The 16,219-nt window shown below is 41.8% G+C and overlaps 1 protein-coding gene across 1 annotated transcript in view; it reads left to right on the top strand.

Moving 5' to 3' along the window:
• The window catches only part of B3GLCT (beta 3-glucosyltransferase), a 974,893-nt gene that overhangs the window by 556,874 nt on the left and 401,800 nt on the right, over nt 1–16,219 (top strand). The gene's annotated exons all lie outside the window — the stretch shown is intronic.

The following is a 16,219-nucleotide window of genomic DNA, read 5'->3' on the forward strand; positions in this document are numbered from 1 at the left end:
TTGCCTCCCAGTGATATGGATGCATCCTAAGTGGTATTAGGTGAGGATTTGGTAGGATATTGCATTCGGGCTGACGGAGCTGGTTAGAATGCGTCTGCCATGTCGGCCACACACTTGATAAATGCTAACTTTTGGTTGGGAACTTTTGTTGTCTGATAATTTGTTATTTAAACCCTTTTTATTGGTAAAGTCTTATTTTGAGTTGCAGTTCTAAAAATACAATTTTTAGAACATTGTCATTTCCCTGCTCTACCTATTTGATGCCTTTTGCCTGTTCCTGGGTAACACGACTGGGTGTAGTTGACAGTTGGATTTTGTTTATTCCTCCCAGGCAGCCACACAATAGAGGGAATAAGTTTGCCTGGATAGCCCATCACTGGCAGCATGGGGAATGGAGGGTGGAGCTGAGCACAGTCCCACTTGCAACTGAAAAGGCTGAGCCCTGCCTTCACACAAAGGGCTTGTCTCCACTGCATTGTTCACACAGTCGGCTTGGAGCCAGGAAACTTCAAGCACTTCAAAGGGAATTCTCTAAATATTTCTACTTTAAAGAAGGCACCGCTTATATAAAAAATAGGACCCTCAGACCCATTCTTCGGTTCTCTATTTGGACCTGCAGAAGGAGTCTCAGAGGTCTGCCTGCTGCTGTGGCTTGCTGTATACTTCAGAAGACTGCTTTGCTGCACATGGAAGAACTACCTTGCTGCCTGAAGCCTGCCTTGAGCCCTCAGAGGCCTGCTCTGCTGCTTGAGCACTGTTTTACTGCTTGAACCAGGACTACCAGAGTGACTCCAAGGGCTAGTTGCGACACGCATCTTGAACCCCCACCTGTACCCAGCCTGAGTGAGGGCTAACCCCCAAGTGGTGCCCCTCCAGTCCTAGATCTTTGGTTGAGTTGTTAAAGGTGCTCAGATAGCCAAAATCCAAAACTTGGGACTTTTTTGGCTAAAAACTGCTTTGAGAACCGAGCGAAGACCGGCCCAACCTGCTAGTCTATCCGCCCAAGGTGCATCTCCAGTAGGCCTTACTTAACAGCAGCTCTTGGTACATTTTTCTCCGCAGCAGCAAATCCTGTTTAGCGATCCTTCACCAAAGGGCTATTTGGTCTTGTGGAACTACGTTGGCTGCAGCTTCCAGCCCCATCCTGCTGGAGATTTTCAACTTCCAAAACAGAGATTAGGTCTGAATGTAGGAATGTTCACCGCAACTTTGTCCAGTGACTCGCCGACAACCACTCCTCCTCGAACACTGCGTACTGCCTTGCCATGCTGAACTTCTAACATCTCAAAAAATTTTGTTGAAATTTCTTTAAAGTCCGAAGGTAAGCACCGCCTGGGACCCACACCAATTGTTGTATCCGACCCGCGCTCCATTGCGGTTGGCCATATTTTTCGACTTTACACACACATGAATATATTATTATACATATAATAGCATACATATATATTATTTAAATATCAATTTATGTATATCATCCTCCAAATAACATATAATCAAATTACTGACGGTAAATTAAGGATATTTATTCAATTAATACAAAAACATTAAAATTCATTAGCGACAGGGTTAATATAAGGTTTAAGTTTGAAATGTTAGTTCAAAATAAATATAATTGAACTAGTTATTTTAGGATGGCTTTATGCATTGTACACCACATATACCATTACAGCTGACTTGGGAAATTATTTCATTTACTCACTATTTGTTTTTCTTTTTATTCATACAGTTTCACCATCACTTTAATTTTTCTTTTTATTCATACAGTTTCACCATCACTTTAGTTTATAGTCTCATTCTTGTCATAGAATTGATTTTATGTAAATATCCACTGATGCCATATGGTGAGTTACGGCTTTATGATCTTCATTGTGGACAATGGTATTTCGGTTCTTTGCAAGTCCCTCTCATGTTCTCTTGGGTTATCTGGCCCTGTATTGGACAGTCACATTTTCCATCCATATTCTGTTTATAAACTTCTATTTGACTCTTTTCCAGCACCATTTCTCAAATCATCCATTTTTTTTAAAACTAATTGTAATTGTTCACATTTATAAGCATTTTCCTACATCTCATTCTCTTAGGCAGCCTAAAGTATTGTTGTGATCATTTCATCCCAAAAGCTGATACAGATCCTCATCCTGGTAGTGTCCATTCAAAAGTCATTCTTCCATGTGCCAAGCAGGACTGTCTGAATTTTCGTTCTTCGTCTCCCCTCTCACTTTTTCCCCCTCGATTGGTCCATAGCTTAGCATTTCAAACAGGAAGAAGCCCCAGCATGAGAAATGTTACGATGTTGTAACACTGAATGACGGCAATCTCAATTCTTTCTCTCCTGAATATGATCCTAATATATATACTTACGATACATTTTAAATTGCACTTCATTCTAATACATAGAGCGAACATATGTTATCCTTTCAATGTTTCATGCTACTCGTGTTTGTGCATTACTTAAATTTGATGGATTTATGAAGCCATGCTGTTGTTTTATCATTATTTTTCTCTTTACATTTATTTGCTAATCACTATTTGTCCTCAAGGGATTCAAACCTTCTGCATGTAACAGTGGGCACTGGACCCAGTCTTTGCTTTATATTCAAGTCATTATTGAAGATACTCCAGTATCTCTTCGGTATGCCCCTGGCTGGTTCTGCTGTCCAAAACTGTATATACTATTTGTGGTCAGTATTAAAATTATGACAAAATACAATAAAATGGGGCCACTTTATGGATGTAGTCAACAAGATATTAATGTACTAATATCAGGCTTCGCTGGGGTGTTCAACAGTTTTTGCCTGGGAACCTACTTAGTTTTCCAGGTTGAAGCTGGAGTTTCACAATAACTTTAAAGTTGCGGGGCACTGTGTGATACAAGGATGCAGGTAACACCTGATCATTGACTCTGTGTCCAGGAACCATGGATCCCTATGATGAAGGGTGCAAGTTGGTGTCCCGACTCTCTGGGTAAATTACAGTTTGAGCCCATAACTTTAAAGAGCAAAGACCACCTAAACCTTATTTGGGCTTTGGACCTGGATGGCATCAAGGCATGTAGTATGCTTCTGAATGGCCCCGTAAGGCACATTGAAATGTGGGTCATGGATGCATTTTTCTGGCATTCACGCATCCAATAGTGGGGTCAGGTTTGTTTCAACACTACGCTATACAGAGACTCTTAGGTACCAGGTAAGTGCAAGGTTGGTGAGGTCTCCCAAATGGGAAAAACAGCAGATGTTGGAACAGGGAGGTCAAATGTCCGCACATTTATAAACGCAAGTTGACCTTTGGACACCCATCCTCCCATGTCTAGAATGGGGAGGAGAGTGTCCCTTGGGTGTTTCATGTCCTTGGGTTGGTTGAAGAGCTTCCATATTGGCCAGGGCAGCAGATTCAGCACTGCAGGCCAATTATTCTTCAGTAGTGAATCAGTCGTAGTCCCAGTACTAAGGAAACACACAACTGCAGCTACCTGTTGAGATGAGAATGGAGAAGGGGTCAATGCAACTCTAGTCAGGATGCGAGCCTTCAATGAGTCATTTTATGGCAGTGTTCCCCGAACTGTGCTTTGCAGCCCACTGGTGGGTTGCAAGCTGATTTTTTTGTGGGTCCCAAAAGTCAGAGCAACAAATAAAGAAACCTTTACATTCTGTGTTTCATTTGTAACATTTGCCAGTGATTCAAAGACAGAGGTCAGGCTGCTTTATTCTTTTAACATGAGGATTGGTGTTTACTTTTCTTTCTCTGACTGCAAAGCGAGAGGAGTTTTTAAAGTGAATTATATGAAAATGTAGGGTGTTGGTTTTTTTTGCTATACACTACAATATGTTAATAGCTGTAAATGAACTGTATGCATCCAGCAGTTAAGAAAGCAAAACTGAAGACTTTTGTGCAATACTGAAGTGTGCTGGTAACAGAGATTTTAATAGGATCAAAAGAAATCAATACACTTACTTGGTGATATAGAAAACGATTTTCACACATTATATAATATGTGTGCTGTATAGTTTTTTTCATTAAAACTGTATGCCTCTGCAAATTTAGTGGCCATTTTAATGGAAAATGTGCTATCTGTAAATGACAATGTGCTACCATACAATGCTTTAGTCACATTCAAAAATTGTCCTGCTTCATGTCCCTTTAAGGTAGATGGGTCACAAAAATGTGTAATATTGTTTGGACGGGAATATCCCCTGCAAGGTTTTACTGATGTGCACCCATTGCCCTGTATAACTTGAGTACATTTTTCAATGGTATGCTGTGTTTTTTGTGCCCAGCTCTTCTTGTCAGTCACTCGTGGTTGTTGAGGCACTGACAGTGTGAAACAAAAACTGTACGTGCTCCACAGAGGAGAGATGCACTAAGAGAAGGAACCGCTTTGGACTAGTTACAGGACCCTGAGAGTGGAATCAACATTCCTTGTGTCGATCACTACTATAAAAGTGGGATAACACTTGTGGTTTTAGATTTCCTATTGACAAAAGAGATGGTGCTCTGCAGAGTACCCGAGCAATTCCTGAAATCCAGGGTTGGTGTTGCTGGCAGCCAGTCTTCCAGAGGTGAGGGGTCATCACCTGTAAAGTCTGCAAGGAGCTACTGGAGAAGCTGCAGGCCTGCCTGCGTGCAGGATCCTGCGTGCCCTGTTGAGGAAAGAAGAGGATATACTGCAGGAGGAGCCTGCTAACAGGATCCCAGCCATTACGGCTGAGTGGAAGAGTCAGCCCAGAAGAGCAGACTGGCATGGGAGCGATGCAGGACCCAACCCGAGTGCTGGAGTGATACTCCCTGTGTCCGTCACTGTTAAATCACCATTGGTGTGATGCCACCATTGCTCTGCCCAAGAAGGAGGAGTACTGTAAGAGCTGACCCAAGTGCTGCCTCCTGATCACTGCTCAAACTAAAGCAGGTGAGCTGACCACATAGAAGGAGAGAGTGATAGTGTAACCATAGCCGAAGCCTCCAAAGACTGCACCCAACAACTGACGCCCTTTGCTAACTGCTGCAGAGTGGAGGATAGCCGAAGACTGAAGCGTAACCAGCCCTGGAGGGTGGGCCTTGACATGTTTGGGAGGGGGGCTTTGGCTCTTGAGTCTGCAGTCACACTTGCTTGACAAATCATGGTCTGCCAGCAGCTCGTGAACAAATTGGAGGAAGGCTGCTCCATTGCACATGCACTCTTGGAGTGAGGGTCTCATGCTGCAGACCTTGCTGGTGCTCTGATCAGATAACTCCTGCACCACTTGTGCTCAACAGACATTGGGACCCTTTCAGGATTAGATAAACCTATGGTCAGGTTTTCCAGTAACTAACGCATTGAGGGACTGACCTGCAGGCCACCATGCAGAAGTCTGGTTACACTAATGACAATGAGCCTTCACTTGGGACGTAGTCAAAGCCTGATATGTTTTTGCCTAATTTTCCTCTATTACCTGTTATGGTCCCCCGGGCTCACTGACCTTATTCCTTCATGTGCGGGTTTTATTTTAGTATAATAAAGTACTTCTTTCCTATAAAAGATAAGCACTGGATTAGATAATCATTATTGCAGGCTAGTTGAGTCTCTGCCCCCACATTACCTCATTGAGAAGCCTTGGACTAGGCACTCCCCTACCCTGATGTTTAAGTGCAGAAAGTGTCTTCTTGGTCTTCAGTTTGCACTGCCATAGTAGGTCAGGCCCGGGACATTAGTGGTAAAAGAACTGGTTCTTACAGACACTCTGCAGATTCTTTATCTTCTAAGCTTCCGTGGCACAAGCTGTTACTCATATCGGTTTACATGCTTTCAATGCACCGGGTGCCACATCTTTTGTCACGGGGTATCTTCACAGCGTTGCTTAAAATCGCCAGCAGTGGCAATACCAACTACTTAGATGTCCCCACATAGCACCCCTCACTTCATTCTGGGAATAGCTTGGGAGCTGGGTCCACAGTTCAAATAATAGAATTAGTTATTCTCAAATTTATAAATATTTTTATTCTCCAGATCTTCTGTTTTGCCATGAGCAAGTATTCCTAATCGAAAAGCTTCAGCAAATGCAAAAATGTCATGTTCAAGACTGACTTCTATGATGTCTGTATGTAGTGTTTGAGGATCTGTCATAGACAAAGAGACTAGGTGTTTAAGGGAAAGAACTCTTATAGTTCATAGTTATGATTTGCTGCTGATTGAGGGACTTGTTCCTAACTTAATTTGGACCATCATAGAAATTCATCCTAAGGGCAAGTCCTAGAGTGGGTGCTGGCCATTTAGACATAGACAATGTTCAGACACCCCCTCCGTTCCCAGGAACACGAGTTGCGTGTTGTGGTATCCTAGTCACCGCTTCCTAGGTGACTGGAGGCCACTGGTTCCAGAATGTTGGGAGTTCATGAGCAGTTACAGAGAGTGGAGCCGGTGTTATGTTGTACCTGCCTGTTCTCCTACAAATATACCTTTTCTGCACCTTATCCTGCCTCAGTGGTTCCTACAAATTGGCGACGACTGAGGGATGACCTACTACTGCTGCTAACCCAGTGAAGTGTCTTCCGTCTTCAAGAGAGAACAGGCAGAGGGAGCAATTTTGTTTCCCTCCCCATGAACGTTGGTATAAAGTTCCAGGCCAGCAAATCAGCCAAAGTTAAAGAAATTTAAGGTACGGAGCCGGCGGGGGAATGAGTGAACGCTGGTGTGCTCGAGACTGCCTGCACGAGTCAAGACAGACGCTCGAACGCTCGAGACAGCCTGCGCGAGTCAAGACAGAGAATTTCTTACTTGCACATGCCTGCTGTGGTCTGCTGTGAACCTTGAACCGACTTTGTGGCGTCATCGCGTACATACGTGACGTGCCACCAATTTGGAAAGCTCACACGCACTGCAACATAATCTGCGTGAATTCAAGACTCACGGTGATGCACACACCATAAGAACAGCGCTCATCCGTGTGCAATTCAGAGGTCACGTCGCTAGGGTCATAGTGATTCTCACACCAAAGGATCAGCGCTCATCGTAGCAGACACAATTTCTGGTCACACAGTGATGCGCACACCACTGTAGCAGTAAGGGTGTAAGCATATGTTCCTCCCTTCAGTCGGTCTGTTTTTTCCATTAGGTTGATTCCTTTTTTGTGACACAACACAGTAGTCCAGGTAGAGTTGAATGAAGGTAGATATTTTATTTCCGTTTATCACTTTTTAAAGCCATTCCGCTCATTTTTTTTATCATGTTTTATGGCAGGTTGTTAAGAAAGAAGGGGACAGCCAAGGTCCAGAGCCTTGAGCGACGTTCCTACTAAGACTCATAGTAATTCATATTCAACACCAGGATCTCTGGACCGACCTTTTTCCTTGAACTTTACACCACTCTAGCGCTTAGTCACTACTTGTGCATTAGTACTGATACTCAAATCACGGCCAGGAAATCTCCTTGTTGAAAGCAAGTAAGTTCATTTTAAAGAGAACCTATTGAGAAGTTATCTCAAATTTCAAGAGGAGTTCACAAAATTGTGGACTTACTCCTCCTGTTCCCTTTCTGGCTCAGGAGAACCTATTTTAAAGAGGCCAAAATGGAAGGATTATTTCTTAAATTACATTTCTGCATTGGAGGAGGAAAGTGAAGATGAATTCTCACCTTCCAGGAAGAAAAAACTACTTTTACACAGTTTGAGACCAGAAGGGTTACGTGTTTATTATCAGATGGAGAAAAAAGTTAGAGCTAGCAGCACCAATGTTTTCTTAGAAGTTTTGGAAGACTTTGGCATTATCTTACCATGGTGTGCGTGGGTATAGACAGATATACATTTTTTCAAAGGAAGCAAGCAAGCACTGAAAGTGTAGAGGATTAAGTAGCCACGCTGAAGAACCTAGCCATTAGGTGCAAATTTGGATCACTACACGATGACTTTATTAGAGACCAATTAGTTATGCATTTGTGTAGTTTGGGTATTCAAGAGAAGCTATGGGTGTGTGGTGAGGCACCCTTAGCTGTGGTTACTGCCTTAATAAAAAAAAAACAGAGATGTCCAGAAGCTGTGCTAAAGCAGCCCTTATAAAAGAAGTTGAAGTAGTTTGGAAAGTCTCCACTGTTCCTAAATTGGAGAGCAAAAAGGTAGAAAAACATAATTTTAATGAGTTGAATAAAAGCAAAGTAGTTCAAAATGATAGAGTTCCCACCTGTGTTAGATGTGGCAACAAAGGCCATTTTGTGAGGGACAAGAGTTGTCCAGCATGGAAGTCTAAATGCATGTTTTGCAGAATAACTGGCCATTTCGCAAGGTTGAAAACGTGATGTGTGTGTGTGAAAATTGTGTAGATGACAATGAAGAAGCAAATTCCTTAAGTGATTATTGTGTTTAATGCATTGAGGATGAAAAATGTTTTGATGACATTGTTTTAGGGGTAGGTACAAATTTACAAAAGAAACCACGTTGTGATATAACTATTGATGGAGTACAAATTCAAATAGTTGCAGACTCTGGGTCCCCGTACACCATCGTTCCAAGGAAAATATGGGAAGAGAAGTTAGTTAATATTCTGAAAAAAGAGTTAAAACCCACTGATGTACATCCAGTCACTTTCACAGGGAAAGAAATTCCCATGTTGGGGTTTGCAGAAGTTACATTTGAGTTTAAGAACAGAACTTCCTTGGGGAAGCTGTATGTGGCTGAAAAGGGTCCCTCAGTTTTGGGATGGAGGGACCAAGGGGCTTTTGATATCATCCTCAATCCTAACAAGAACGACCAGGTTTTGCTACTTGATGATCAAAACCAGGCCTTGGTAGATTCTTTAAAAAATAAATTTCCTGGGGTATTCTCCGGTATTGTGCACAAAATCATACTCAAGGAAGGAGCTGTTCCGGTTTGCCACAAAGCCAGGAATATTCCCTCAGGGGTAAGAGAGGGAGTTATGGCTGAGCTTGACTCTTTGGAACAAAAAGGTATAATTGAGCCTTTAGAAAATGTAGAGTGGTTGGCCCCATTGGTCGTTGCTTGAAAATCTGATGGGCGTCTTCGTCTATGCATTGACCTGAGAGACCTCAACAAAAACATAATTGTTGACAAATTTCCACTTCCAAGAATCGATGAATTGTTAGCACAGTCCCAAGGTGTAAAGTGGTTCCCTACCATAGATTTGACCGCGGCCTATCACCAGGTTTCGTTACACCCTGCCAGTAGACATCTCACTGCATTCCTCACCCCTTTTGGCCGCTATAGATTTGTATGCATGCCCTTTAGCCTTGCGTCAGCCGCTGCAGTATTTCAGAGGCTGATGCACAGGATATTCAAAGGTACAAAAGGGGTAACATACTTTCAAGATGACATTCTGGTGATAGGTCGAGATAAGGTTGAACACGATAAGAACTTAGAACGTGTTCTTAGCAAGCTTAATGAATATGGATTAACTGTTGAGTTGAGGAAGTGTAAATTCGTCATGAAGTCTATAACGTACTTGGGACATGAAGTTGGAGGTGATAGCATTTGCAAGAGAAAAAACTTAATCAAGGCCATCAGCGATGCCCCCTGTCCAACTTCAAAAGAAGATTTGAGGTCCTTCATTGGGTTGGAGAGTTTTACTCTAAATTTATTAAAAATTTCTCTTCAAAAACTCATGCTCTGAGAGAATTACTGAAAGTGAGACAAGAATTTAAGCGGAATTCAGAATTGCAAAATGATTTTGATGTTATTAAAAATGAACTGTGCTGCGCCTTTCCTTTGCAGGGATTCAATCCACTAGCTCACAGCATCATAACCACTGATGCAAGTGGTAACGGTTTATGTACTGTGCTGACACAAAGAAATGATATGGGTGAAGAATCCACCATAGCCTTAACTTCAAGATCTTTGACCACTCCTGAGGGTAAATGTTCAGTCATAGAAAAAGAAATGTTAGCTACGGTCCGGGCCATGGAAAAGTTTAGGCAGTATATTTGGGGATCCAAGTTTACCATCTGCACCGATCATAAGCCCATAGTGAAGATCCTTACCTCTGAGGGGATCGTGAAGGCTACACCTAGAATTGCTAGAATGACTCTATGCCTTTTGAATTTTGCGTGTGATGTGGTATACTTACCTGGGAAGTCAAATCAAGGCTGATGTTTTAAGTGGAGCTCCTTTACCTCATTCTGCTCATACAGAAAATGACTGAGAAGATGATAGTGTGTCAAGCATTTGTGAGCTAGACACCTCAGACAGGGAGGATTGTAGCGTAGCGAGCATTCATGAAGTGGATTCCAGTGCTATTTCAAAGACTGAGTGGGTGGAAGAATGTGCTAAAGATACTGTCCTTACCGGTATTAAGGAGTTTATTGTCAATGGTTGGCCTTGAAAGAAAGACGTTCTAGCTCATCACAGAAGCTGTCGGGAAATAAGAGAAGAATTATCAGTTGATGACTCCGATCTAGTTTTAAGAGGTAACAGAGTAGTAGTACCTTATGCATTGAGGGCAAGGATACTTGAGATCAGCCACAGTGGACATCTTGGTATTGTGAAATTAAAGAAAAGGGTGAAACTTTGGTACTGGTGGCCGAATATGGACAAGGATATTGAGAATGTTGTCAGATCCTGTCATGTTTGTGCCACTTCGTATAAAGCACAGTTGTTATTCAGACGATTTTTAGGTGATAGGAGACTTCCCAATGGACCTTGGGAGGATTTAAGTATTGATTTATTAGGCTCGGTATTAGATGCTGGTGGGAAACCTAAGTATCTACTTGTAGTAATGGATAATTTTTCAAAGTTGCCGGAGGTGGATATAATAGACAATATGGAGAGTAGAACTGTTATTGACTGCTTGGAGAATTTATTTTTGAGAGAAGGGATTCCTAAAGTTATTTTAAGTGAGAATGGTACTCAGTTTTGCTATGACAAGTTTAACAGTTTCCTTACCAGGAAAGGCATTATTGGGAAAAAGACTCCTACATATCATCTGCTGGCAATGGAATCTTGGAGCTTTTCAACATAGTGATTATGGGCAGCATTCAAGCTTCCATTGGTGCTGGCAAGGATTGGATGAAGGAACTTTTTAAAACTATTTGGGCTTTCAGAATTACACCCACGGGCACTGGCTATAGTCCTTTCAGAATTTTAAGGGGTATGGAGCCTTTCACACACGATAATGTTTCCTGAAGTCAAAGGAAAATTTGTAGTAAGTGGTCACCTGCTGTACTAAGAGTGAATCGAAGGAAGATGCAGGAGGGTTGTAAACTTCATTTTGATCGGAAGCATGGCACCAAAGATGTTTTTCTCAATCAAGGTGATTGGGTTAAAGTGAAGTTAGCACACAAAACAAAGAAAGGAGGAAGCAAGTTCTCCAATCCCTTGCAGGTGACTGAAGTGTATTCTAAATCTGCAAAATTGAGCAATGAAAAAGTTTGCCATTTCGGTTGAATGGTCAGATGCAACAGAGTTTTGAATTGGGGGAGTGTTCATGAAGGAGACTCCACCTTATCCACCAATTGGATGTGGGATGATGTCACTAACTCCTGTACGGGTGGTGGTGCTTCTTGTTCTCCACCTTTAGCACCCCATTCTGAGCAACTCTTGCCTGTGGGTTATGTGGAGAGTGCCATTAGTGGTTTTGCCACTACCTCCTCTAAAGGTAAACAAATTGTCCTCCCTAGGAAGTTTCGGGATTCTGTCATGTAAGTTCCTGTTTTGTTGTTGAAGGGGGGGTGGTGACTCTTGATATTGCTTATTATTGTAGTACTTCACATTTCGTATGTTTCTTTTTCATTATATTTTCTTTTTCATTGTTTCTTGGACTGGGATCTCTCTTCCATGTTAAACATGTGTTAATGCTTAATAATTTATTGTTGTATGATTTATTGTCTTTTGATAAGAGGGAAGATGTGGTATCCTAGTCACCGGTTCCTAGGTGACTGGAGGCCACTGGTTCCAGAATGTTGGGGGTTCATGAGCAGTTACAGAGAGTGGAGCTGGTGTGATTTTGTACCTGCCTGTTCTACTACAAATAAACCTTTTCTGCACCTTATCCTGCCTCCGTGGTTCCTACACAAGTGATTACCCTATTGAAGTTGCACAGTGAGGACAGCCATAACACAATTCTATTCTAAAATATTTCCTCTGCTTATTCTTTATCTTTGAAACTTCCTAGCCATAGACCGGGGCACCAACAAAGTGTTTTACATGATATCACAGCTCAAAGTGGAGCCACTGATGTAACAGGGCATCATAATGCTGTTGTCTAATACCAGCCAGTGGTGATGATGCCAAGTACAAATATGGCACTGCCCACCAGAACTTCTTTGATTGCCTTTCCGCACCATTGTATTGAGACTCTGGAATGTGCTTGGGAACAGGGTAAATGGTGTTAATGATCACATAAGTTTTTTCAAATCTATAAAAAAAAAATCTGACTTACGTTTTTCATGAGCAATTGGTCTTCCTGGTTTAAAACCTGCAGCAGGTGCAAGAAAGTTATCTTTAAGATTGGTTCCAAGGATCTCTATTTGTGGAGCTTGGAGGTTGGTCATGATAGAGTGCAATGTGACACTTGCATCAGTTTACCCCAAAAAAACAGGTGCTCTAGTCAATCAATCAGGTTTCTTGTAAAGCACGAATTGTTGTGTGTCGATTTAGATACCGTATATAGGTTTCGCGATTTATGTCCTTATATAGGCACAATTCGCATTGCCCATATTTAGGCATAGAAATCCTACCCTTATTTAGGCATTATCCATGCTAACCAAATACAGGCATGGCCATCTACATCCGTTCATCTACGTCACAACGAGTTCTTGGAAAACCAGACTCTTAAGCCTTTAGGACTTCCCCTTGCTTGGATATTGATTTCTCATTTATTATGCATTAACATCTAGTCCTTAGGGGTTCATTCATGACGTTCTTCTGCCCGACTTTTACGTCAATACTGGCATTCCTAAACACCTTCAAGGTATAAATATACCTTCACTTACCATGGCAAACCACGGTTCGGCTGCTTACTTGCACGACGCGGCTCGCCACGGCAAGTTGGGAAGGAAGTCAAGTCCCTGCCTGACGCACTGACCAGACGCTGTCATCCTCCTTGCAGAGAATCCAGCTCCAGTGTTTCTGACTCCCCTTGCGGGGTGTTAAAGATCGAGACTCGGAAAGAGATTCCAACCTCACTCATTCTAAGCTATGGAGCGGACTAGAACCTAGAGGAACTTTTGGCAAATCTTGGCAACTATAGCTAAACTAGACTATAGACAAACAGCACCTACTTCTTACCTCGTACTACACTTAGGTTAGGTACACTGGGGTAGAACTAGCTAGAAGCATCAGATGAGTATTAACATTTTAGCCTGTGTTATTTATGGATGTAATATTATGAATATCTGCCATAGCTACAAACCATGCTATGGCAATTTTATTTTATCTTACTGCTAACGCTGTGCGTATTATACTTCGCATTCTGTCTTACGATTGTAGCAGTTCATATCTCTTGCATGAGAAATAAGACTGTTCAATAAACCCTTTTTATTGAAATGCCCATCTATCTATTTCTGTGTAACTCTGTAGAAACGAAGCATGCACGATTGACTGAGTGAAACTGTTATCTATTGTTTCCACGATTCTGAGATTGTTCCGATTCTAAGGGAAACAAAGTTGTCATGCTTATGCGGTTGTCAGAAACTAATCCCTTCTTGTTTATTCTAGACGTTTTCTAGTGACCTCTGAGTTAGCTGGCCCACACAAGTAATTAAGTTTAATGTACTCGATAGAGACATACTGACCTCAGTCCTCTGTCAAAACTATAGTGTATATTATTCCAATGTGCAGAGCCTATCAGGGATATAGGAACTACACTGCAAGGCGCACAACGCTTTGGTAAGGCACTAATTTAATGCTGGATACTGAAGTAACTCAGTCGTGCTTTTCTCAGAGACCCCTACTCATAATACTCCATAAGACGTCTGGAGTAGGTAGGGATAATATCCGCCATATAACTGAGTAGGACAAAAATCCTATGTATTAGCTGTTTGGTTTGTTCCCCATTGAAGGATATAGTGTTCCAAAATATTGTGCCCCTTATCTTTGTTCCCTTGAAACTTGCTCTGCAATTTTCATTAAACAATGTCCCTTAACGGGGATAATAACACCGGAACCGATGGAACTGTACCCAACGAGGTCGCAGCAGCTTTTGATTATACAGGTTTTAATAAAACCGATGAAAATGTGAAAATCATCGCTCCAAATTTAAGGAGAGCCATCACTCTAAAACTTATAAAACATGGCCTAACACCAAGAGGTGGTAGAGCAGTTTTTGTGATAGAGGCACATGAATCAAATCCAGTAACTAAAACGTTTCACTTCTACAAAGAAGATGAACCACCTGAGGAATATATTCCTTTAGAGGATATTGAAATTCCACTCACATACCAGGAGCATGATCTCTGGTTTAAAGGCGCCCTAAAACATTACAATCACATTACCAGGCTCGGTCCACTAGGTAGACCAGGAGCAACATGGCTGATTTTAGCTGGCTATACACCTCATCCTGACATTGAAGAAATGTCAGACATAGAATTACTTGCTCAACTCAAGGAGTTAATCAAAATATATAGACAATTGGTTCAATATGTCATGCGGACTTTCACAGTCCAACCAACAATAGCCATTCCAAAACAAGCCTCTCACCAGGGGAATGAGCTAAAAATCACACCACAGAATTTATATGCAGTCATGGTTAAAATGCCCACAAAACGTGAACAAATTGCGTTCTGGATTGCTCAAAACATTACTCAAATCGAAGCGGTATTTCCTAATGCCAGCCCTTATGAGAAACATAGAATTCTAACAATCTGTTTACCAATGTGGATAACACCACATCTGGAAGACTGCACCACTTGGGGCACAGTCTTTGCTGCTATCTACACTAAAACACATGGTGTTCCGTCTATGGCGGTAATACCTGATGTTCTGAAACAAATTCAAAACGAATAAGGGGCAGAGCCAGCTCTGAATTTAGGTATGAAGTTACTGAAAAATTTCGACCAGGTCTAAACAATAATATTATCTAATATTAAAGGAGAAGCAGCATCAGGGGCAATCCCCCAGAAATTAAGAGAATTTGATGTAACAGAACAACAACAAGAACTAGCCAGAATAATTTTAAAATCCTATGAAAAATCAGGCCGAGACAGTTTGAGAGGAAGCCAGTTAAACCACATCTGTCTGGAAGTCCTGAAAAACAATCCTACCTCTTCTAAAAAGAAGTGGGAAAATAACAAACAACATTCAAAAGAGAAGGATTCTCAATCCCGAGGTAGGTCTCCTCAAAACGAGCCCTCTGAAAGGAGGTATAACCTCAGGAATAGGGAAAATTTGAGAAAACGTGACAGGAATCAAGATACTGATATATGTTCCTCTCGTACCTTTCAGATATCGTCACAAACATCCAAAAGAAGAGGACGGTCTGTTCAAAAAGAAGAACGCATGAAGTCCAAAGACGATCAACACGTTCAGAAAAACAAACCAAAACCTCAATTCTCCAAGAAGAAAGTAGCAGGTCTGAAGATTAGACATGCCGAGGATTCTGAGCACACAACTCAGGAACAGAGAATGGGCGCAGACAATGTTGGACAGCGCAGCAGAAGTATCAGTAGCTCGCCAGAACCTGAAGGGACTTCTGGAGACAGTGGACCTGAATGAAGACATTCAAGTTGAGACTGCAGACACCAGGGTTAGTTCTCCACAAAGGTTATATGAAATAACACTCCAGATGGAGGGAGACGTACCAAGAAAAGTGAAAGCACTCTTTTGGGAGCGACTTTCAAAGAGTTATGATATACTTCTAGTAGAACGGGACTGGCCACCAAAATTTGTCAGAGAGTGCCCACATGGCAAAGACATCATAATGCCAGCCTTCTCTAACCATGTTCCAGTACATTTAAAATATACTTATGCTAGGAAATGCACAGTGGCCCAAGCCCCGGCATTATACAAAAATCATGTAGGATGGGATGAGGACTCCCCTCACCATAAAATCCAGTTAAAAAATCAACCAACTGCACAAAGGCAGTATCCAATTAAGCAAGAAGCTAAATAACAGGTCAGGGAGATCTTAGATCAACTTGAATACCAAGGGGTGATTGAAACATGCACCTCATCAATGAACAATCCTTTGTTTCCTGTTTCCAAACCAGACAATACATATCGTCTAGTTTTGGATTACAGACACTTAAACTGTTGTTGTAAAACATTTGCAGTGCAAAATGCACATAGTACAGCATTAATGAATAACATTA

The sequence above is a fragment of the Triturus cristatus genome, chromosome 8 (genome assembly GCF_964204655.1).
Source record: "Triturus cristatus chromosome 8, aTriCri1.1, whole genome shotgun sequence".
NCBI lineage: Eukaryota > Metazoa > Chordata > Amphibia > Caudata > Salamandridae > Triturus > Triturus cristatus.